The sequence below is a fragment of the Ictalurus punctatus genome, unplaced genomic scaffold, assembly GCF_001660625.3.
Source record: "Ictalurus punctatus breed USDA103 unplaced genomic scaffold, Coco_2.0 Super-Scaffold_100, whole genome shotgun sequence".
In the NCBI taxonomy this organism is placed as follows: Eukaryota; Metazoa; Chordata; class Actinopteri; order Siluriformes; family Ictaluridae; genus Ictalurus; species Ictalurus punctatus.
In genome coordinates this window covers 2513444-2536216 of record NW_026521086.1, presented here as the reverse complement: position 1 = coordinate 2536216, position 22773 = coordinate 2513444, and the positions used below count along the sequence as shown (strand labels likewise).

At 40.7% G+C, this 22773-nt stretch overlaps 2 long non-coding RNA genes across 2 annotated transcripts; one reads left to right on the top strand and one right to left on the bottom strand.

Annotated features, from left to right (window-relative positions):
- Positions 1-1956: 1956 nt before the first annotated feature.
- LOC128629722 (uncharacterized) lies at positions 1957-8878 on the bottom strand. Its single transcript, XR_008394100.1, has 3 exons — positions 8470-8878; positions 6804-6949; positions 1957-4817 (listed from the first exon to the last, which is right to left on the bottom strand). It is a non-coding gene; the product is annotated as an uncharacterized LOC128629722 (long non-coding RNA).
- A 116-nt stretch (positions 8879-8994) lies between these two features.
- On the top strand, positions 8995-21990 carry LOC128629720 (uncharacterized). The gene is made up of 11 exons (XR_008394099.1): positions 8995-9110; positions 9222-9345; positions 9940-11383; positions 11917-14406; positions 14902-15503; positions 16791-16913; positions 17068-17660; positions 19825-19952; positions 20069-20234; positions 20959-21087; positions 21454-21990. It is a non-coding gene; the product is annotated as an uncharacterized LOC128629720 (long non-coding RNA).
- Positions 21991-22773: the final 783 nt, after the last annotated feature.

The window sequence follows — 22773 nt, the reverse complement described above, 5'->3', positions numbered from 1 at the left end:
CCCTTCACACATGTTGGGATCAGGCCCGTTAGGTCCATGAAACTCCAGGGTGCATAATGTAGGGCTTTTCCTTTAACCATGAGGGGCATCATCTGACCTGGGGGTGACCCCCCAACCTGAGTAAGGCTGGGCTCCGACTGGGAGCGGGCATGCGCCAAGTACGCTGTGATACCAGGTTCGAATCTCACTGGGGGCTTCAGGCTTGCCCTGCTCCGTAGTGATCTAGCTCCTCTAAGCTCCAAATCCTCCAAGTCCTCCTCCTCACTGACGTCTTGTTCAACTTTTCCTTTGTTGTCTGTTTCAGTCCCCTCGCTCTCAGTCCCCACTTGTTCGTCCAGATCCATGTCTGAACTTACTTGCTTCTTCTTCTGCTGGTGATATATTAGGACTTTTGAGGCCTTACTCAGGCTTTTCACATGTTTTCCTGCTGACTGGATCAGTGCTCTTCTCGACCTCTCTGATTTTGACTCTCCCAAACCTTGTGCGCATACTTATTCTTCACAGCAGTCGCCATTTGGAACGCTTGACCTGCGAGATTTTTCAATTCATCCATTTTACCCACGCCGTATGATATCCCGTCCTCTAGCCGTCGAATCCTGCCCTCCAATTCCTTATCCTCCTCGATAGCATATGGGGAGAGCACCACATCCCCCTCTATACGGACCACCTGCCCCACATTGTCTCTCGGCTCACTTTTTCCTCCTCCTGTGGTATGTGGAGCCCCTCGTGCTCCGTTTCCACCCTCGTGCCCTCTCTCGCTCCTACGACCTTCTTGATTGCCCCTGGTCCCATGCCCCTCCTGCTTCTGTATTTCCCCCAGTTTCTTGTCTTTTTGCTTGTGCACCATCGGCCGTGACCCTGGCCTCGGGGTGCTAGTGCTGGGGGGAATCTCCCCGTGCTCCGGCCACCCCGGAGTGCAGGTCCAGTTTTTCATATACTCCTGTAATTCCCTGTCCCTCTCCTTGTTGCCTACCTGTGGGAGGTCCAGCCGTGGGCTTTCGCTCTCGACCGGGGTTCTATCCTCGTATTCGGCAGCTCCTTCTTCCATTTTGATAGGTTCTCCATCCTCCCGCATGCGATGCCTCATTCTTTGGTATCCGGTGAATGTTCCCTGTATGTCTACCTCAGTTTCCTTCCATTCATCTTCTCTGTCTTCCAGGTCTTGCATCATGTAGAGCCCGGCAGGTGGGGCACTTCCGACAGGTCTCACTGGAGGGCGGTACTGAGGATTATATGAGGGCAGGGCCTCGGCCCATTCCTCCTGAATGGCCTCTTTTATCTTTTTTCCTAGGCTTGCTTCCCTTTCTTCTTTCTTCCGTATCACCGCCTCTGCTCGTTCTCTCTGCCGTCTATCCTTCTCCTTCCCCTCTTTCCCTACCTCCGCAAACCAGTCCACTATCTTCTGTCTTCACACATTTCTCCCTCACTCTCAAGCCTTTTTTCTGTTCATTCCATACAGCTAATCTCTCTTTCATTATCTGGCATAGCTGTTCATCAAAAGTACCTTCCTCGGGCCATTTCCACTCACCACTAGTCTTCTCACTCCATTTTTTACAATAATGCCTAATGTCCTTCTCATCTGTATAGTGTTTGCTTATCACCCTCTCTATCGGGCTCATCTTTTTCTTACATTCAGCCATAACTCTGGCCGTGTCTCACACCTCTCAGCCCTTAGAGTCTGTTGTACATGCCCCCTAAATCCACTAAGTTATCCCTCACAGCCAAATGTTTTCCTCCTACCCTGTCCTGCTGTTCCAGCCTGCTTAGCCTATCTCGTACCGATTTATGCCCGCTTTTCCCTTCCGTCCGTACTCGGCCCAGCCAGCCTCCCTAGGGACTCACATACACTCAGAGTACATACATTCAATTTACTTATGACGATTAATTAATTAAGTAAAATGATTCAATTACTCTTATAAGTCTTAAGTTTAACCTTAGGTAATTCACACAGCCTCACACAACGGCCAATCCGGCAATTCTTACATGTTTACAATATTCTTAGACATAATATTTACCTATTCAACATTACCCAATTTTGGGTAATTAAACAAAAATTAAATTGTATTATTATTTGTCATTTAACTGAACAACACCTTCATAATTTATGGAATATAAATGAAAGGTCCCAATGGACTGACTCACTGATTTCTCAACAATTTTGTTATATATTACTGGTCTAGAAGTTCTTATTCACCCAATGGGCAGTCTGACAGATGCCTAAAATATTTACAATGTTCTTGCATGCTCCCCCAATTTTTAAAACAGCAGTTATTGATTATACCAATAAAGTTATAATACACATAGTCACACCCGACTCACAGAAAGTCCGTACCAGATTCAAAACATTAAAACAAATTTAAAAAAAAAAAAAATCTCACACTGTTCTATGTTACTCAGCTCAATCTGAAGTGCGCACACACACACATTTTTCTTCTTTTCCTTTTTTTATTTCCACACAGACGGCAGGCCTGCTTGCGCAGATAAGAACAACGCCGGCAAGCTCCCATACACACATTGTATTCCACATTATTACACTTATTTATGTTACTACATGAAGTTTTCAAAGTATAAAGCACCTCCATACCAGCTCCGTATGCATGAAGCTTACAGTCATACAAATTAAATTCAACTTTCTCCAAAAAAAATTTAATTTTCTCTAAATCTTATCCAACTTATCCAACACACATATCGCTTTAGGTATGGAGCTCATGTTCAGAGCACTAATAAATACATTTTCCCTGTCTCCAAAACTTACACGCTCTCACACCGCACTCATATTATAAGCACATATATTATAAGCACACACATTTGTTAGTACACATTCCATTCATACACCGGGCATGCTGTATTGCACGACCCGGACCTGGGCCCAGGATTTATTCCCCTCTCTATCCAGCCCTGGAATCTAATCTATCTATCTATCTATCTATCTTTTTCCAGCGGTATTAGGGGTCCCCACCAATGCAGCCGCCACTAGTCTGCTAGTCTAGTCTAGTAGCCGGTATCTGGGGTCTGAGGCCTCATTTTCCACCTGCTTTCTATCCCAGCCCTGGAGTATTTCTCTTTTTTTCTTCTACCTTTTTTCTACCTTCCTCCAGCGGTATTGCAGGACTTTCACTCACACAACACATATACCATATCCTTACACAGTCTTATGAACCTTATACAATTACAATAAGTACATTCTTCTACAATCTACACTTCTCTTACCTCTTCTCACTCACTCAAGGTTCTTTTGGAGACCCACTTAGTCTTTCTTCCCACCCCGGGGCTTCCCAATCGTAACAACAGACCACTAAAACAGAGCTTTGAAATAACAGGCATCTGCAATGCCTTTTCCTATACGGCCTGTCTGTTGCTTAGAGAGCAAAGTCCCACGGGAGAGATTCCAGACATATAGATCTTACCCAGTCCCATCTGGGGTGCCAAATGTTGGCTCAAATTTAGCCTATTACCCAAAAACATTTAAAATTCAACTTAGAAGCCAATACTCACATCTACCTCTGAGACCAGTTGGAGATAGAAAAAATACACCAGCCGTGAGTGAGAAGAAGCAAGGGTCCAGCTTTATTGTTCCATTCCACCACACGAGATCCACACCGATGAGAATTCTCAGAAGTGATCCCCCTACCCTGAGCTCCAGTATTTATACTGTATTTACACACTAAATAACCCATATGTTTCAAGAAGACTATGATCTCACTACCAATAGGGTTAAAAAAGCTCATTTACCTTACTCTTATGTTCCAGAAAAGGGCTATTTCACTTACACATAGAATTGAAACCAGGGGTTTTAATTTACACATAAAATCAGAACCCAGGCATTTCTAATAACCCAGAAAATAAAAACCCTGAGTTTCTAGTTACTCAGAGGATCAGAAACCAGAATGTTCAGTTACCTAGGGCATCAGAAACTTCGTTTTTCAGTTACCCAGAGGACAGAACGTGGACAAGACTAAACAACCTAGAGGGACCTTGGTCTTATCGTTATCTCGGGGGGGGGGGGGCTTGACTCAGCTTGACTCAGCCACCCTTATAACTGGCTCCTCATGGTTCTTTCTTAAAATTAAGGCCTTCCTTGCGAGCCAAGAACCCTCACCATTTGAGTCATGAGTAAGTTTACATTTTCCTGTATTTCTAGTTTATAATTTATTTTCATATTTGCACTATATTTCTTATTTATATATATTTATACTACTTGAAAAGCGGTTTACTGTACTTCCAACTTCTTAATATCATTACAGTTCTACTGTCCTGCATATCCTACTATTCTGTTTTTTTATAGAGTTTCTCTATTACTATAAGATATTATTAATGTTATTCATGTGTGGGTATGAGAAAGAGAGAGTGTGTGTGTATGTTGTGTCTGCTTGCCCACCCTTGACTGTACGAGCGTGTGTGGGTGTATTAGCCCTCCTCAGCTCAGCTCGTATACCTCTTTTGACTTTTTTGACTATTACTGCTCTTAAAGATCTTTAAAGTGTAATTCCAATTTGTCAATGTCCGCCTAATCCTGCTTCTATGTGTCTAGGTGCCCGTCTTTTCTTCTTCTCCCCTTTGCTGGATGCTAGATCTCCCTTATGTTTATTTTATGACATTTTTTATCCACAACAATGGCTGATGGTATATATTCAGATCAGACTGATGTCCTCCTGGATGATCTCAGTTAAAGTTGAATTTAAAGTTGAACAGTCCAGAGCCAAAAGGGTTAAAGCCCTGGAAACTCTCCCAGGCCTCCTGGAAGTGGTGATGGCCTTCTCCGTGCTTGCTCTCCGGGTCCAGGGGGTCTTCACCCTTGTCAAACGAACTCCTCATTTCTGCACAAGAACAGAGAAAAGGTGTCAGATATACCAGCATCTTTCGAGACTCGTGTTTTATATTACCAGAGGTGCAAACAGCTACAGTTTTCCCCCTTTTACAGTGATATAGGAGACACCTGAAAACTGCTTTTCTGCTATTTCAAAGTGCTCAAGCCAAACAGGAATAAAATTAGCCAATTCGCAAAGAATGTGGTACATGAACGATGCATTCACTTCTGCAAGAGGTTAATTATTTATAACCGTCACACCAAACCAGTGATCGATTAATTTTTTAACCGTTCCATCTGGGGAAAAACAATACCATTACATCCAATCTAATATACTGTTGATCGATGCACCTTGACATTTAGTCTACATGCTGCCCAAAAAAATTAAAGTCTGTCTGGACCTCTAGAAATTCTGCAATGTCAGTATAATAATAAAAGAATAGGATTTGCAGTGACCCACCATTCAATTTTCTTTTCAGTATTGTAGGCTATACTTTTTAATTACTAAAATGAAAGGAAAATTCATTTTACAGACATACAAACAAGAATGTGTTAATCAACAGTCAATATATTTTATTAAGGTCAGAATCAGCCAGCCGTCCATTGTCTGTACCCCTTATCCTACACAGGGGCGCAGGGAGCCTAGAGTCTATGCCAGGGGACTCCGGGCATAAGGCTGGGATGCCATCACACACCCATTCACACACTACAGACAATTTAGAGATGCCAGTCAGGTTACAACACATTTCTCTGGACTGGGGGGGAAATCGGAGTACCCAGAGGAAACCCCCAAAGCAGGAGGAGAACATGCAAACTCTGTGCACACAGGGCAGAGGCGACAATCGAACCCCTAACCCTGGAGGTGTGAGGCAAACGTGATCACCAGTCAGCCATCGTGCATTAGAGTTCATAATTGTTCTAAAAATACTAACAATACATGCAGGCCTGACATACACTTAGGTTAATTTTGTAATAACTGTATAAAGTAAACTTATACTGTGTGTCTCGCGACAGACCGACAGCCGGCGCACAAGGAACTAAAATCGCTCCTCCCGCGACTGCCGCGCTGGCGCTGAAGAGACAGCCCCGCTTCAATGTTTTGGACAGTCGGAAAGCACGTGGAGGTGGGGCGGAGCCGCCGACACACTCTCGGGCGATGAATGGCGCGCCGCACGTGAAAATTCCACCATCCAGCAGACGAAGGAAGAGTGGAAGGCCGCTTTTCCGCTCGAATGGAGAGAATCCTCTCACATGAAGTGTGCCTGGCTTACTGCCAGTTATCAGTATTGTTGGTTTTGTATGTTTTCTTTCAGACGACCCGGACCCGAGCGAATTCTCCGCTCCCTAGCTACAAACGCGGCGTTACCTGACGGCTGAGAAGAGCCCCTGTTTCTCCGGAAAGCCCCGGAGCGACTCTGGCAACCCCGCAATACACTGACCTCTCACCACACGCTATCACGCCCACACGCGAGCACACACACACACCCCAGAACGTTATAAATAAATGAAAAAAAATCTCACTTGTTAACGTTACGACGGCCTCCCGTGTGTCTGTCTCCACCCACCGCTGGCTAATTTTCCTATATATGATATCATAATATTTCTGCAGATTACAGTTAAATATCAGTTCAACCAATACAATTAACCGTTTATGCTGCAAGCATGGATCCGATCCGTCCTTTCCAACAAAATGCATGTTTATTTCTCTTTGACTGTTAGTTATTTTGGCAGATCTGAATTAGCAAAAAATCAAAAACATATCTCAGACTGTGTTCAACATCCTCACTAATCACCAAGTCACAACCATAATTTCTGTTAATTTGATCTGAATTCCAATCTGATTCATCCTTCTTTATCTGCAGCTGTACTTACATACTTATATACTGTATTCCTCATCTATGTAAAACTATTCAAGCATGGGACACAAAAACCAACATCAAAAAACGGCTTAGCTTGGTATTTTTATATTAGCAGACAAAACTGATTGAGGGTTTACCTGGCTCAGTGAGCACTTCCTTGGCCTGTGCGATGTCTATGAACTTCTTCTCAGCCTTGTTCTTCTCTTCAGGATCCTGGAAGTTGTCTGGGTGTCACTGCTGTGACAACTTCCTGTAGGCTTTAATGAGCTTCTTCTGGGCTATCCTAGTGGTCACACAAGCCCAGCCGTTCAGAACACATTATAACACGACACACTTCAATATCAACCTAAGAAGCCAAAGGGTAGGTGACGGTCATTCTCGCTGTACTCCTTAGCACTTTCAAAGTCCTTAATGGCTGCATAGATGTGATGAACTCTGATTCAGGGGATCAGTCCCAGCTGTAATTTAGTCTAGGCCATTTACGGCAATTAATTCAGCTAATAAAGACTCGTATGAAGCTGTGCTTGATTAGGGATGATCAGAAACTAGACTCTCTATGGGGAGGGAGCTCAGGGGGAAATCTACAGATAGCAAATAGCAAACTAAAGTGGACCGTCAAGTGCATATACACAAATGCAATGTTGGTTGTAAAACATAAACAACTACAGTTGCACATGTTTGAGGCTCTATTTGTAACTGTTAGTAATATAAATTTTGAGTTTGATCAGCAGCAAAACAACTATAATCTATAGGACGTGTGAAATGTGACACTTTTCAGCAAAACAAACTCTAATTCTACTTTTGACTAAAGGTCATTACTAGTCATTTCCGACCTCCGACTAGGAAAAGGAACGAACTCGGAATTCCTACTTGGGACACTCTCCACAACCACAACATAAGGGCTATGTTGATTTGATGTCACTTGCTGAGCATCAACAAAATAGCACCTCTTACCTTTAAATGAGTTATGCTGTATATAGACAAGCATTTGTTTAAGATCACTCAACATCTTAGATCGAGCACATCTGGAGGTTGTTAAACTGACTATATCAGGGATGTCCAGTCTCCAAGCAAAGGGCCGGTGTGGGTGTAGGTTTTCATTCCAATCAAGCAAGACCACATCTGATTCCACCTGTTTAATCAGTTGAGCTTGGCTTTCAATAGACTCAGGTGTTGTTTCTGTTTTCTTTGAAAGCATGTCTAGTCAGATAACTAAGTTTAAGGGCAATTTCAAAGTAAAAGGAAAATGGAAATACAACTTGGCATCATTTTCACTATTGCACAAACAACACAGCTACAGTATAATCAGTTTTCATCATGTTTTATTGTGATCTGCGAGATGATGCACGCAATGGCCTTGACGGTGGTATTAGCATGAAAACTGAAGTTTGTTAATGATGTAATTAATGTGAACAGAGTGTATAGATAGGTCAATCGGGAGCTAAATTTTACTGGCACCAATATTAGCATGTTGTCAAACTTGATTGTGGGCAATACAAGAAACCAAAGTGAAAAATGACCAACAGGTCAATGAAAGAAGTCTAAACTAAAAAAGCAAACTCAAAATTTTCACTACAAAATGAATCCTGGATGCCACCTGTTAATTATAAAGATCAATATGCAAGTTGTTCATAGTGGATTTTTCCTTTAATGACTTAATTTTCCTTTAATGACAAGTCAAAGAGTTACAGTAGGCTCCCTCTCTGAAGTCTTGCCTGTGACAAATCACCTGTTACCACCAACTCTTTTCAACATGATGCATGTCAATCTTCTTTTCATGTCTTATCATGGAGTAAAACTCACCGATGTGAAATCAGGTTTAACTCGATGTCACGTATCGTGACGGAGCGGAGATAGGACGGATGCAATTGCAGTATGAACAATTGTTTATTTTAAAAGAGACAGACAGACAAATCCAAAACGTGATCCAAAACAGGCGAAGGTCAGGCGATCGGCAAACAGGCATACACAGGGTTAAACATGAATCAAGGTCGTGGCCACGGAAAACAGGGTCGATAAACTAAACGAGAAACATGAACTATGACGAGGAACTGGGAGCGGATAATCCAGCGTGAACGAACTCTAAACATGGACCGTGACTATGACTACCATACGAACCAATCTAACTCCAGGATAATCTTCCGCGTTGTGTGCTGGGAGGCGCGCGGTATATATGTGGACATGATCAGCGTCTAAACTGATAAGCCTCTAAACTTGCTGAGGGCAATACAGGCACACGTGAAATCCCAGCCAATGACAGAACAGGGAGGAGACGTGACAGAAACATAAACAAAACACACGTGTCCAGATGTCACTACTGTCAACAACGGAAAAGCAGGTGCTCGCGCATTCGCGCTTAGAGCACGCTGCTTCAAGGGGAAATCATGACACTCGATGACTTTGCTTAGATCCGGTAAAGCGGATTTAGACTTGTCCGTGGCCAGGTAGACGGTGGCTCTTCTGTAGTAGGCCAAGTATTTTTTCGGGTCACCGTCTACACACGGATGTCAGAAAGTGGTCGGTTAAGATTCAGACAGAATATATTTTTTTTGCAGAAATAAAGAAATGATTGCTGGTGACTTTCTGAGAAAAGCTCACCGACTCACCAACAGCTGCGTGGAAATGGGAAAGTGCGTCGGCCAGCTGTCCGCCAGCCAGGAGCTTCTTCCCCATCTCCAGGTGCTTCTCGACACTGTTCTCACTGCTGCACAGCACTCCTTTAATCAAAAGTAAACTCAGGCCAGGATATAGTAAAGTAAAAATATAGTGACAAATGGATGGGTAGAATAATACCATTGCATTTCACTATGCTTGCAATTATTATTATTATTTTATTATTATTATTATTGATAAAAGACATGGACACTAATTTCCCTGTGTCATATTTTAAATACAAAGCACACATCATTATCTTGGACTTTATCATAATCATCAGCACAGAGAGGTCTCATTATCAAGTCACATCTCTTTAGAGTCTATAGAAAAGCTTGGCTTTGTATGTAGAGTACTACTTAGTGCACTAGAAGAAACTTGTGAGATTCATTCCTTAAGACTAGTGAGGTCTAATGAAAAGTATTTCTGTAGAATCTGTACAGCTGTGTGACAGTTCAGTTTCCACACTATCTATCCAGTATATGAAGTCAGTACCTTCTTACCTTCGTATCGAAGATCCAGCAGCACAAGCACAAAGGGCACATAATTTACTAGTTTGTATGCGACTGGTGTTATAGTTACCATGATATAATGTTTTGTTTTGTTTTTTTGTAAACTCAGGTGTAGGAATATGAAGGCTTGGCTACAATGATGTTTAAAGAAGATAACCACAGCGCAGGACATGGTTTCCTCACATGCATATGATAAAATCAGCTGCTGATTTGGTCCTTTTAATGTGTTCTCACTGAACATGAGACTAGTTAAGCAATGAAGGCAATACATCCCAGACCATAATATTTTCTGGACACGTCTTGGACACACTTTATTTGAACTTCCAATACACCAGGCACAAGAACGGTTTCTTTCCAGAGGCCTTCATTCATGGCCCTTAAAGAGTATTCTTAATCTTCAATACAATGTCACTGTGACCTGTGATATACATATCAGTTATTGTATAAACGATTACAATTATTTATTATACATATTTTTTGCATTTAGCAATTTCATTCTTTACATATAAGTCATATATTACAAGGAACAACTCCAATTTATTGTTGTTGTTTTGTTGTGTTTATCTAGGCTAGTTAATATTAACTATGTAAACACAACAAAACAACAACAACCATAAATTGGTTATAGATATTGCGATAAATTAGGTCACAATACACTTTTCTATGATGTTGTAGGTAAGGTGATATCCATCCATCCATCCATCTTCAATACCACTTATCCTTCAGGGTCACGGGGAACCTGGCGCCTATCCCAGGGAGCATCGGGCACAAGTATATCCTGGACAGGCCAATCCATTACGGCACAATCACATACACACTCGCACACCCATTCATACACTACGGACACTTTTAGACATGCCAATCAGCCTACCATGCATGTCTTTGGACTGGGGGAGGAAACCGGAGTACCCGGAGGAAACCCCCACAGCACGGGGAGAACATGAATACTCCGCACACACAGGGCCGCAGTGGGAATCGAGCCCCCGACCCTGGAGTGAGGCGAACGTGCTAACCGTTAAGCCACCATCCATCTGGTATTGTGATATCTTTTTTTAGTAATTACAAAATAAATAGAATTGAATGGAAGCAGCTAATTATATGTAAATTTGCTGGGTTTTTAAAAAGCCTAATCTTTCAAATATCTCCCTCCTTTTTAAAAAAAACTAATTTTCAGTGTTAGAATTTAGTTTTTAAATGTTAAATGTAAATTTAAAGTAAATGTAATGTACTTTAAATCTATTAATTTATTTTACATCCCCCCCCCTCTGTTTACACGTTTTCACATCACGGCTACTTTGGTGACAGTTTGTTAGCTAAATTATATAGCATGATACATATCCCTGCTTGAGTGTGCGGGCATACTTGGCCAATAAAACTGATCCTGAATCTGATTCAGAAAAATGGCAGTGATCCGTACGGAAGCCGAAGGAATCGACTCTTATTGAAGAGCTGAGCCAAAGGATTCGGTTCACTTAAAAGAGCCAGTGCTTTCCGTCACTGAAGGACGTGAAGTGCGCGGTGAAAAAGCATCATAATGGACGCTACAGTGGCATGTAGTAATTGTGGCTTACTGTACACGTTGTCGGGTAAAAAAAAAAAAAAAAAAAAATGTTTTTCAAATTTATCAAATTCTCTGTATTTACTTATACAAGTATTTACCGGACGCATCTTGGTTACACACTGCTGAATGCGCTGAATGCAATGTGGGTTCAGAACACACCTAATTAACCTAATTAGCTAGTGAACCTTTGACAATTAGCAGACTACATCCTCAAAGTGAGCGTTTTAAAGCTAAACAATGAGACTTAATTGATAAACATGGCCTTCAAGTTAGCTTGAGTTTAGTTGGCTAGCTAGCTAACGTCTTGCATTAAAGCTTAATTTTCTTCTTCTTCTTCTTCTTCTTCTTCTTCTTCTTCTTTTTGCAGCGTGGTTTCTTAAAAATGATAAATAACCAAATTCCACACAGCAAATGTTAGCCATGTGAAATGTTAAGAAGAGCAGTGGGGGAAATTTCCCCATGTGATGTTTAGCTTCATAAATAAGTGAACTTGATGTTTTTTGGTGGTTTTGTTGCTGTTTACAGAGGGTGAGGTTGTGGGGAGGCTGCCCCATGTGCTCTTCTGTGTGGAGTGTCTCTGCTCTCTGGAGTGTCCTCAGGACTCCAACTCTGTCCCCTCAGTCAGCTGTCCCGAGTGTACAGTGAGCACTGTTCACAACTCCTGTCCATGCAGCCATCACTCCCTTACTGCGCTACAGCATGTCAACCAGCTTTCACAACTCTTTTTAGGGAAAGTAGCTAAAGCATGCTCAATTTGTCACCAGATGACACCATAGACTAATTTTTTCTAATTACTTATGATATGGCAATGAATATTACTAACTAGTTTTAAAAAAGAAAGCGAGGCAGATAGGGTGCTGATACTTGTAGAGTTGCATAGATATATCATGAACATGCACATTTTTTAACGTGTTTACAAATGAAGAAGGCAGGCAAAGTCGTGAAAGGTGAGTAGTCTGAAGGAAATGGTTACTCGTTTGTAAGTATCAACAAGAAAAGTGTTTAAAATGAAGAACTATGGGACAGTAAAGTTATTAAAACATAACTTTCTCAGAATTACTAAGTAGATAACACTAGTTGGTCATTACTACACCCCATAACGTTAGATACGTGTGTCTGAGTTTAGTATTTATGCAGACCTTTTATTTATTTTTTTATGCCTCCACCACTAAGTCTGTCCATCCGTCTAAGGTTCTCGTTAATGCAATATCTCAAGAACCAGTGGTTGAATGTTTGTAGGAATTCTATAGACTATATAGTTGTTGTAACTAGCAGATAACTCGATTATTATTTGGAATTGATCCAAAAATAAACGAGGTCACAGCAGTTTCATGTTTAGGAACTCAAGGCCCTTTATTGTTTTTTTTGGCTAGCTACGGTTTTGCCATCATTCCATGCTTCTGTGCGTCCTTGCTTTTGCATGAGATTCTTGTTTAGTGTGACATCTCAAGAACGAAAGGTTGAATGTTTTATAGTGTAGCAGCAGCGGCAGGTGGAACACAGACAGAGTGAGACTGGTTAAGAGAGCTTTTATTTTGTAGAATGGGAGTGCAGAAGGGCCATGGGACACTCTGTCCTGGGGCAGCAGTCTGTGAGGGAGGTGTTAGAGAGGAGTGTGGTCGCTATGGGCCAGGAAGAGCGGTGTAGGCCGGTAGCAGAGTGCGGAGGAAGCGTTGGTAGTGGGGATGAGGGCTCTTGGGGGGAGAGACTTGCTGTCGTCATCGTCATCTGCAAGACATAGAACAGAATTGATCAGCATAGACACCTAGACAAAAGCTGCTCAAGCTGCTGAGGTTGTGATGCCTTTTTATCCTCTCCAGTCTTCTCTGAGAGGGTGAGGAGTTGCAGTGTTTATCTGCCGCAAGTTGTGCTCTATTTCCCCACCTCATGCTCTGCTGCAGTCGACAACAGTGATGCTGAAATGACTGTCTGTTCAGCACCTGGGTGGCAGGAGTGTGAGGAGCGTTTTTCACCTCTTCAACAGGTTCACGTGGTACCTGTACGTTTCTGCTCGCTTACAGGCTGCTGAAGACGTTATTGTCAGCTGCTGGAGGCTGGCCTCCATTAGTTGCTGCAGCATGGAATCCATGTTTTTATTTTTAAATTTTTTATTATCATTATATATTTTTTCCTTTATTTTTTATTTGGCCGGGTCTGTGCTCATTCCCACATTCTTCACCAGACTTACAAATGAGAAAATACAAAATGCAAGCAAAGCAGTATATCAAGCAGAGAACACTGCATGTAGTGCTACAATAGAAGATTTTTAATTGAGTTCTAGAAGATGCAAAAATGTAATCAGCCCTGAGATTCTAACCAGTGACCTTGGCGTTCTTAACACCACGCACTAACTAGCTGAGCTACATTGCCATATATATAATATATCATAATAGTTTCGAAGAGAATTTTTAAGCGAATATTTTTAAGTGTCCAAAATTATATGGACAACGCTCCGTGCAGCGGGGAAAGCACTCAGACATAGCCCGGGGAGGGAGCATCATGTCGCACAGACTCTGGCCAGCTCCAGGCCGATCATCGCTAATTTTTTCCCTGGGCGTTGAAGAGTTACCATTGATGAAATTGTTACTTTACATTTATTTGGTAAAAAGCTTAGACTTTTCTGGAACATTTGGCCGTTAGGGGCGATGAAGAGTTCCCGGATAGCAAGCACATTTGGGCCGATTCTGGTAGAAATGCGCCCCTGTCGGCTCAATGCCGGTATCGGTGAAAAGGTAATTGCCCAGAGCCCTGCTGACCGTTCACACCACTTCTCGCTGACAGACGGTTTTTGCTATGTGGGCCAATCTCGGCTGAAAGCAGGTGTACTTGCGGCAGGTCCATACTCGGTGTAGCGGTGTGTATCTGCTTTTTCGAGTTCATTAAGTCACAGACAGGCCACAGCTAAAATTAAGGAGCTCAGCAGCCTGGAAAAAACTTTTGACGGTTAAATCAGTTAGGATACTCGAGGCTGCAGTCATTCTTCGTTTTCAAGAGGAATCATTTCAGCTGAAGAAGGTAAGTAATTTAATTGAGTAATTTCAGTCTACAATATTGTTTGATATTTAAAATGTCATGGAGAAAATGTTTTTTAAAAATCTTTTCAATGGTATGTGTGATTGTGACGAGAACATCAGACGGCGTACTAGCAGCTAGCTAGCCGGCTAGCTAATTTAGATTAAGAGGCAGCTCGACACTTTTTTTTATAAAGCTTTTTTAATTGCTGTACAAATAAGATAAACTCCTAGTTTATTCCTCCCCTTTCCTGTTTTACTACTTTTTATTTAACTTTTTTAATATGTTGTGTCAGAAAACCCACACAGTTTGCAGCATGCTGTGTCCCGTTATTAGATTATATTGTCCACTTGGCAGTATAACAGACCTGTTGTTCGGCTCAACACTGTATTTCTTATGTGCAATCCTTAGCCTTAGTCTAGCAATATACTAATTTTTTGTCTCTTTGAGTGATCCTGAAGGCATTGAATAATGTTTAAATGCAACTGTATTTTAAAGACAGCGATAAAGAGGGCAGGACCCGGTCAGACCTCCAGTCAGACGTGGAAGTGTCTGGGTAAAGACCACCAAGGTGTAAAACATGCAGATATTTGTTCAGCACATCGCTATTGCTATTCCCTCATGCTTTGAGAGCATATTCAAAGTTGTATTTTTCATGAAACATTGTAGAATTTGGCAATATAGTCAATATTTTAGACTCTTTCACAGAGTCTGGAAAGAGTGGAGGATATGCCATGTGAGCGTATTCTTCTGCTTTCTGATTGACTTTCTTTTGTAGGTATTAATTAACCATGATTTCCACTCAGCCATCTTACTGGAATTGTGTAGGTTAGGAATAAGACTGAGGATGGAGTTGTACAGTTTTGTAGTGTGTATCATTTGTAAATATTGTTAACTTCTTTACCATAGCCATGCTGAGGGAGGTGTTGACTAAATTAGAGATGGTGCTGGACCAACAAACCACTGAGATTGCTTCAACTACAGGAGGTCCAGGTGCAGCCTTTGGATATTGATGAAGATTTACTGCCCTGCAAGACCTTCCTCAACTGCATAGTCTGGAGCGAAGGATGCAACAGAGCCCAGATTACAAGCAAAATCTGGTGAGAATTTTTTCTCTTTTTTTTTGTTAACAACTGCTTGCACAATTACACAGCGACTGAGAGCATTTCTGTTTTCTCAAGGTGACACACTCGTACTCAAAGCACAACACTGAACACCACTTTGATATGAGGGAACAGTTATGACCTACTCTTTAGTAGAGATGGAAAACACACAGGGCAGGGTAACTGCAGGAGTAGTGAGAAGCACTGACACTTTTGACGAGGCAATACATGCTTATTAATTTAATATATTTTATATTATTTTATATTATATTATTGTTTTAAGAATCCTCAGTTTCAGGTAAACTGGTTGGAGCTTATTGACAGGGTGGATGTGCTCGACTGCACCTGGTGCATATTGGTGATTACTAACTCCCTGGAAAAGAACCTCAATTGGAGGGGAATCAATAGAAAGACTTCACTGTCCGCTCTCCAACTCGGAGAGGTCGTGATTGGGAAGTATATCTGTTTACATACAGAATTAGCTGTCTCTCTCAGTTGATATGTAAGGGGTAATCCACGGCTAGATGTGCATTAAACGATTTTAGTGCATGATGTGGAGGAAATGAACCACTCGTTCAAATCGTTTAATGCACACCTAGCCATGGATTACCCCGCTTATACCATGGTCTTTCCACAATTAATAACGTTAAAGCTGTCATTGGTTTAGAAGTGCAAACTTTGATTAGAAGTTTAAAATGATCGTTAATTTCTGTTAGTTAGGTCGTTAGATCTGGAATTTTGCCCATTATAAATCAGACACAGAGGTAAAGTAGTGTGATGAGATTGCATTTATTTGAATGAATTGACAGATATCTATCAGAGAGAGAGAGAAAGAGAGAGAGAGAGAGATCAAGCGTGTATGAATTACGTGCATCATAGGTGCCTCTCAGCAGTCAGTGTTGCGCAGCAGTAGTGTAGTAAAACTAAGAGTTGAATTACTTCAGAAACAGTGATGGTACCACCTCGTTGCTGAGAAATATCATGTAGCTTTTCACCAGCAAAGCTATTTTTATTGTTAAAGTTGCAGAAAGCGCTGGCAAGATGTGTCTGTTCATATGAATGTCTCTGTATGCTCAAGTGTCTGCGTGTGTGTGCATGTAGGCTGCGCATTGATATAGAAATGATTACGGTGATCAATCTGACGGGAACTACCTGTGCAATAAACGGTTATAATGCACACCTTCCAGCCAATCAGAATCCAGTATTCACAATGACCATGGTATAAGCATAGTTAATGCTTAAGATTCATAATGACTGTATGATATGTATTGCTTTATTCCAAAGTTCATAGAAACCTCTTTACGGCTAATGCTGCAGAGATGGAGGCCGAGGGGACCATGAAGAGGTGGCTCCAGCTGGCATCAGATCAAGAGTGTGGGTGCAAGAGAAGTCTTTTGCAAAAGGAAGGTATGTAGTGTTTTAACTGTGATGTTTTTGTGGTATTTGTTAAAATGTTCCTACTGTAGTCTATTTTTAATTGTTTATAAAAAATTGTTTTTAAAAAAATCCTTGCTGTTTTTAAATGGTGGAATTTGTGTGTGTGTGTGTGTGTGCTTGGTAGCTGGGTGGGTACACAGTTGCGGTCGGAAGTTTACATACCCCTTGCTGAATCTACAAAATATTAATGCTCTTAACAAAATAAGATTGATCCTGTGCAATCGTTGGGAACTCCATTGTGCGAAACGTCCGCGTCGCTTCAACAAGGGGTAAGGTGCACACACAGTTTTTCTTTTGCTTGTGTCCTTGATGTCGCTGAGCAGCTACCAGGAATCCTGAAGAAGGACGAGTGCATTGGAGCAGTCGTGCTGCACGTGGGGGCAAACATCAGGCTGAGGCAGACGGAGGTTCTGAAGAGGAACTTCGCCAGCCTGATCGAGACGGTACGAGGCAGATCACTAACCGCGAAGATCATCGTCTCTGGACCTCTTCCCTCATACAGATGTGGAGCTGAAAAGTTCAGTAGACTTCTAGCACTAAATGATTGGTTAGTTTCTTGGTGTAATTAACAGGAATCTGCTGTTTGTTAATAACTGGAATCTGTTCTGGGAGCGTCCTAGGTTGTTTCATCCTGATGGCCTGCACTCCAGCAGCTTCGGAGCGGAACTGCTGTCAGACAACATCTCCAAGACACTACAAACCAAGTGACTGCCTACCGTAAGCACATCTTCCTACAATAATGTTCATCATAAGCAATGTTCAATTAATAGTTTAACACCTGTAGTACATACTATGGAGACTGTGTCTGTTCCCTGAGCTATACAAATACATAGACAATTTCAGAATGTTTGTTTTAGTAACCTAATTAACCTAAAATTATATCATACTGAATGCACATCCAGCACCTTTAATCAGAAGCTAGGACTATTAAACATTAGATCTCTTGCGTCTAAGGCTCTTATTGTTAACGAAATCATTACTGATCAGGGATGTAATTTAATGTGTTTAACGGAGACTTGGATTAAACCAAACGAGTACCTAGCATTAAATGAAGCCAGTCCTCCTGGATACAGTTATGTACATCAGCCTCATTCAACTGGTAGAGGAGGAGGTGTTGGTCTCATTCATAGTAAAAATCTAGGCGTCACACACAAACCTAGTCATAAATTTAATTCTTTTGAAATTCTTTATACCAGCATAACTTATGTAGCCACTAAAAATAAGTAAATTCCTCTAATTATTATTTACCGTCCCCCAGGGCCATATACTGAATTTCTTAGTGAATTTGCAAACTTTATCTCAAACCTGGTTGTTTCTGTAGATAAAGCATTAATCGTCTGTGATTTTAATATTCATTTTGATAACCTGGAAGACCCTCTGAGAATAGCGGTTGTGTCCATCTTAGATGTAGTAGGGATTAATCAGAACGTAATCGGACCTACTCATAATGGTGGTCACACTCTTGACCTCATCCTAACATACGGATTAAATATAGAAAATATTGTAATTTTTCCACAGTCTGAAGTTGTCTCAGACCATTATCTTATCTCGTTCATAATACATATTGATCATAATATTTCCACCTCGCCTCGCTACCGCGTAAAACGTACTTTCACATCAGCTACTGCACCGAGCTTCATAAATAACCTCCCAGAGACATCAATTATATTTGGATCACCGTCTGATCCCACAGAACTCGATCAGGCAACTGAAAGCTTGGAGTCAACACTCCGCTACACGATAGATAGAGTGGCTCCACTCAAATGAAAAATAATTACAGAGAAAAAGCTAGCACCCTGGTATAACGATCAAACGCGAACCTTAAAACAGACCACTCAACAATTAGAACGTAAATGGCATCAAACCAAATTGGTGATATTCCAAACAGCATGGAAGGAGAGCCTACTGAAATATAGGAAATCTCTTAGCGAGGCTAGAAAAATCTATTTCTCCACCTTAATAGGAGATAAAAAAAACAATTCTAGATTTCTATTCAACACAGTAGCAAAATTTACTAGGAATAAAATCACTACAGAGAGAAACACTCAATCATTACATAGCAGTGAAGATTTCATCAAATTTTTCATTGGTAAAGTTGAAAATATTAGATGTGAAATTCAGGCTATTAAATTAAAACCAGACAGTATTATAACTCACCCTGTAGATGATAATATAGCAATATCGGATCAATGTTTAGAATGTTTTACTCCCCTTAGAGAGACCGAACTAGCTTCATTAATCTCTTCAGCAAATTCAACTTGCTTACTAGATCCTGTGCCTACATGTTTCTTAAAGATTTGTCCAGGAGTAATTGAACCACTTTTAAATATAATCAACTCTTCCCTTAGCACTGGCTATGTACCTAAATCACTTAAACTAGCAGTTATTAAAACCCTGATTAAAAAACCTGACTGACCCGTCTCAACTGTCCAGCTATAGACCAATATCACATCTCCCCTTCATCTCCAAGGTCTTAGAAAAGGTTGTAGCAAAGCAGTTATGCTCGTACTTACATAGGAACAACATTCATGAAATGTATCAGTCAGGATTTAGACCTCATCATAGCACAGAGACAGCGTTAGTTAAAGTAGTAAATGACCTTCTACTGACCTATGATCAGGGTTGTGTCTCGCTGCTTGTGCTACTCGACCTTAGTGCAGCTTTTGATACTATAGATCACACTATTCTACTCGATAGATTAGAAAATGTTGGCATTAAGGGAACAGTCCTCTCCTGCCTCAGGTCTTATTAGACCGATCGTTATCAGTTCAGTTCGTAGATGTAAATGGAGACTTCTCCACGCATACCGAGGTTAAATTTGGTGTTCCACAAGGTTCTGTTTGAGGCCCACTGCTTTTTACTTTGTATATGCTACCTCTAGGTCAAATTATTCGTAAACATGGAATGAATTTCCACTGTTATGCTGATGATACAGAGCTGCATGTTTGCAACTGAACAAGAACAACAATAAACAACAACTGAAGAATAGCGAAAAACTTCAACTGTTTTGTAAGTCAAACTTTTTAATGTTCACCTGGAATTTGACTCCTATGTGACTAAATGATGGAATTGTATCTTATGTTGGACCATGTATTCCAGAGATTTTTTATTTGAATTTCTTGTAGCGTGCTTACTTGAAGACGATGAGGCAGAGCAGCATCGGAGAGACAGTTCGCTCCATTCTCCAAAGAATCGGGGAGAACAGTCTGTGGTGTATGTTTTTGTTGAAAGTGTCAAAAGGTGGGAAGCTGGCTTTGACTGATCAGGATGAAGTGTGTCGCCTTGTACACTGTGAGTATGAAGGATAAAAAATGTATACCGTAATTTTCGGACTATTGAGCGCACCTGAATATAAGCCGCACACACTTTAAAAAGAAAAAAAAAATTGTACATATATAGGCCGCACTTGTCTGTAAGCTGCAGGTGTCCACGTTGTAACGTGAGATATTTACACAGAAGGATGTTACACAGATAGATTTTTTTAACTTTTAATTAAATACATACCGTAAATGCTTTTTTCCTGAACAGTGCGTGCCAAGCTTACGTGCAGCAGCTCTATTTCCTTCTTCAACAGCCAGATCGATCGCCTTTAACTTGAAAGCTGCATCAAATGCATTTCTTCGTGTGTTTTCCATGATGAGGGTGTGTGCATGAAGCGTAAAATGACTGATCTGAAGAATTTAGTGTGAGTGTGTTTGATTTAATTCGAACAGTTTCATTGGTCCACTGTGACCTGTTCGGTAATTTCATTGGTCCGATGTGACGAGGCTAAATGTTTTGGCGGCATGAAACTCGTTAACCCGTAAAAATCCATAAATTAGCCGCATCATTGTTTAAGCCGCAGTGTTCAAAGCGTGTGAAAAAAGTAGCAGCTTATAGTCTGGAAATTACGGTACGTGACATCATATGACTCCTTTGAAAACTCTTGAAAAGAAAGTCTTGCCTTCAGAAATTGGACATTTTCTCTGTTATTGCATTCCAAGGCTGAATGTTTTTGTTGATATTTATGTTACAGATATTGCCGAACAAGCACATGGACGTGAATATACTGTTGCCGGTTGCAGAGAGGCCATCAGCAGCTACCTAAAAAATGCCCCAGGCAGGAAAAGTGGCAAGAAACATATTATGAGTGTTTATGATGAAGGTTAGAATTTAAATCTACAACTTCTGTGATTCTTTTTCTTTTCTCATTCATACAAATGTGCCATTGTGTAACACTGTTGACTGACTCATTAGTTTTTATATGCATTTGAAAAGCAAAAACCTTTCCACTATGCATATAACTGAAAGTGCATACATGCTCCAAACCTTTTGTGAATACTGATGATTGATTTGGAGGTTTCAAATTATGAGTGAATTGTGGTTCACTTTCTTGCGATCAGGAATGTGTAGCTAATGTCTGTAGTTTACTGATTCCGAAATTGTTGGTTCAGACTGCATCATATAGTACAAGTATATAACAATGAAATGAAATGCCATATATTCAGATATATCCACTGTCTGTTCACAGCAGAGCTACATGGGATCTCTAGTGCGTCCTGCAAGAATTGGGCCTTAGTCCAGTTCAGATTCAATTTTGTAATCTCATTCCTCTCCCTCGCGTGACAGCCTCCAAACAGTACAATTCTAATGAGCTTGAATATACGGGGAATTCCATTGGGTTTGATGTCTGACTAATTAAAGACCCACCTCTTCTATGAACACCTAACCAACTCATAATAAAAAATTTTTAAAAAAAATGCACTTACACCTCTAGTCTGCACTTTGCTTCTTCTAGAATTCAATGAATAGATCTTGTATGGTAGCTGCTCTTGTATTGTTCTCTGCTTGATATATCGCTTTGCTTGTATCTTTCTTATTTGTAAGTCGCTTTGGATAAAAGCGTCTGCTAAGTGAATAAATGTAATGCAAATGTAGTAAATTGTTTTCTTTGATTAGCAATACATAGGTACTATATCTGGCTGTTTTCTGTGTTACAATATTGAATGTCATTTTTCAGCTATTCACTTTGTCTGCATTTACTAAAATTCATGCATGTTTATTAAAAATATTCACGGAGTTTGTTAAACTATATAATTGTTGTCTATCATTTATAAGATTCGTCATGGGAATTCCATAGACCAGAATCTAACATCCACATTATTGAAGCATTGTTTAATTACGGATTTTTTTAAGCATGCGGTATGTTATATGCTTTAATTGTATCTTGCCACATAATGTTGGAAAATGATTACTTGTGTACTTTTCAAGAAATTAGATACAAAAAGAATTACACATATGTGATTAGAAAAAATAGCATCGTAATGTGTGTAACTTTGTGTATAAATATTTGTGTAGTGTATTTACACCACATTATGAGGTGTATATACAGGCAATTACAAAATACTATGTGCATGTTGAGTTTTTCTGGAATTCCATATCCCAGTTTTACTGTTTTATAAAGCACTGAATGGTTTGGGTCCAATATATATTTCTGATCTACTGGTACATTATGAACCATCCAGACCTCTGAGGACATAAATATGAGATTCCATGAGATACTTGGAAATCTAACTATATATATATATATATATCCCCTTCTCTCTGTACCACGTTCTAAATTTTCAAACTGCCCAAGAAAGAAAATTTGCTGTTTTCTGAGACGAAGAAGTGGCTCTTAAAAGAGCCTTTGTGTTTATTAGACGGAGTTGTGGTTTAAGCGCGTTCTCCGCGAATACGCCGGGCCAGCTGAATATCCTTGGGCATGATGGTCACTCTCTTGGCCTGCGTTGTCTAGATTTGACATATCAAAAACAGTACACGGAGCTTCTGAACTGTTTACCAGCATTAT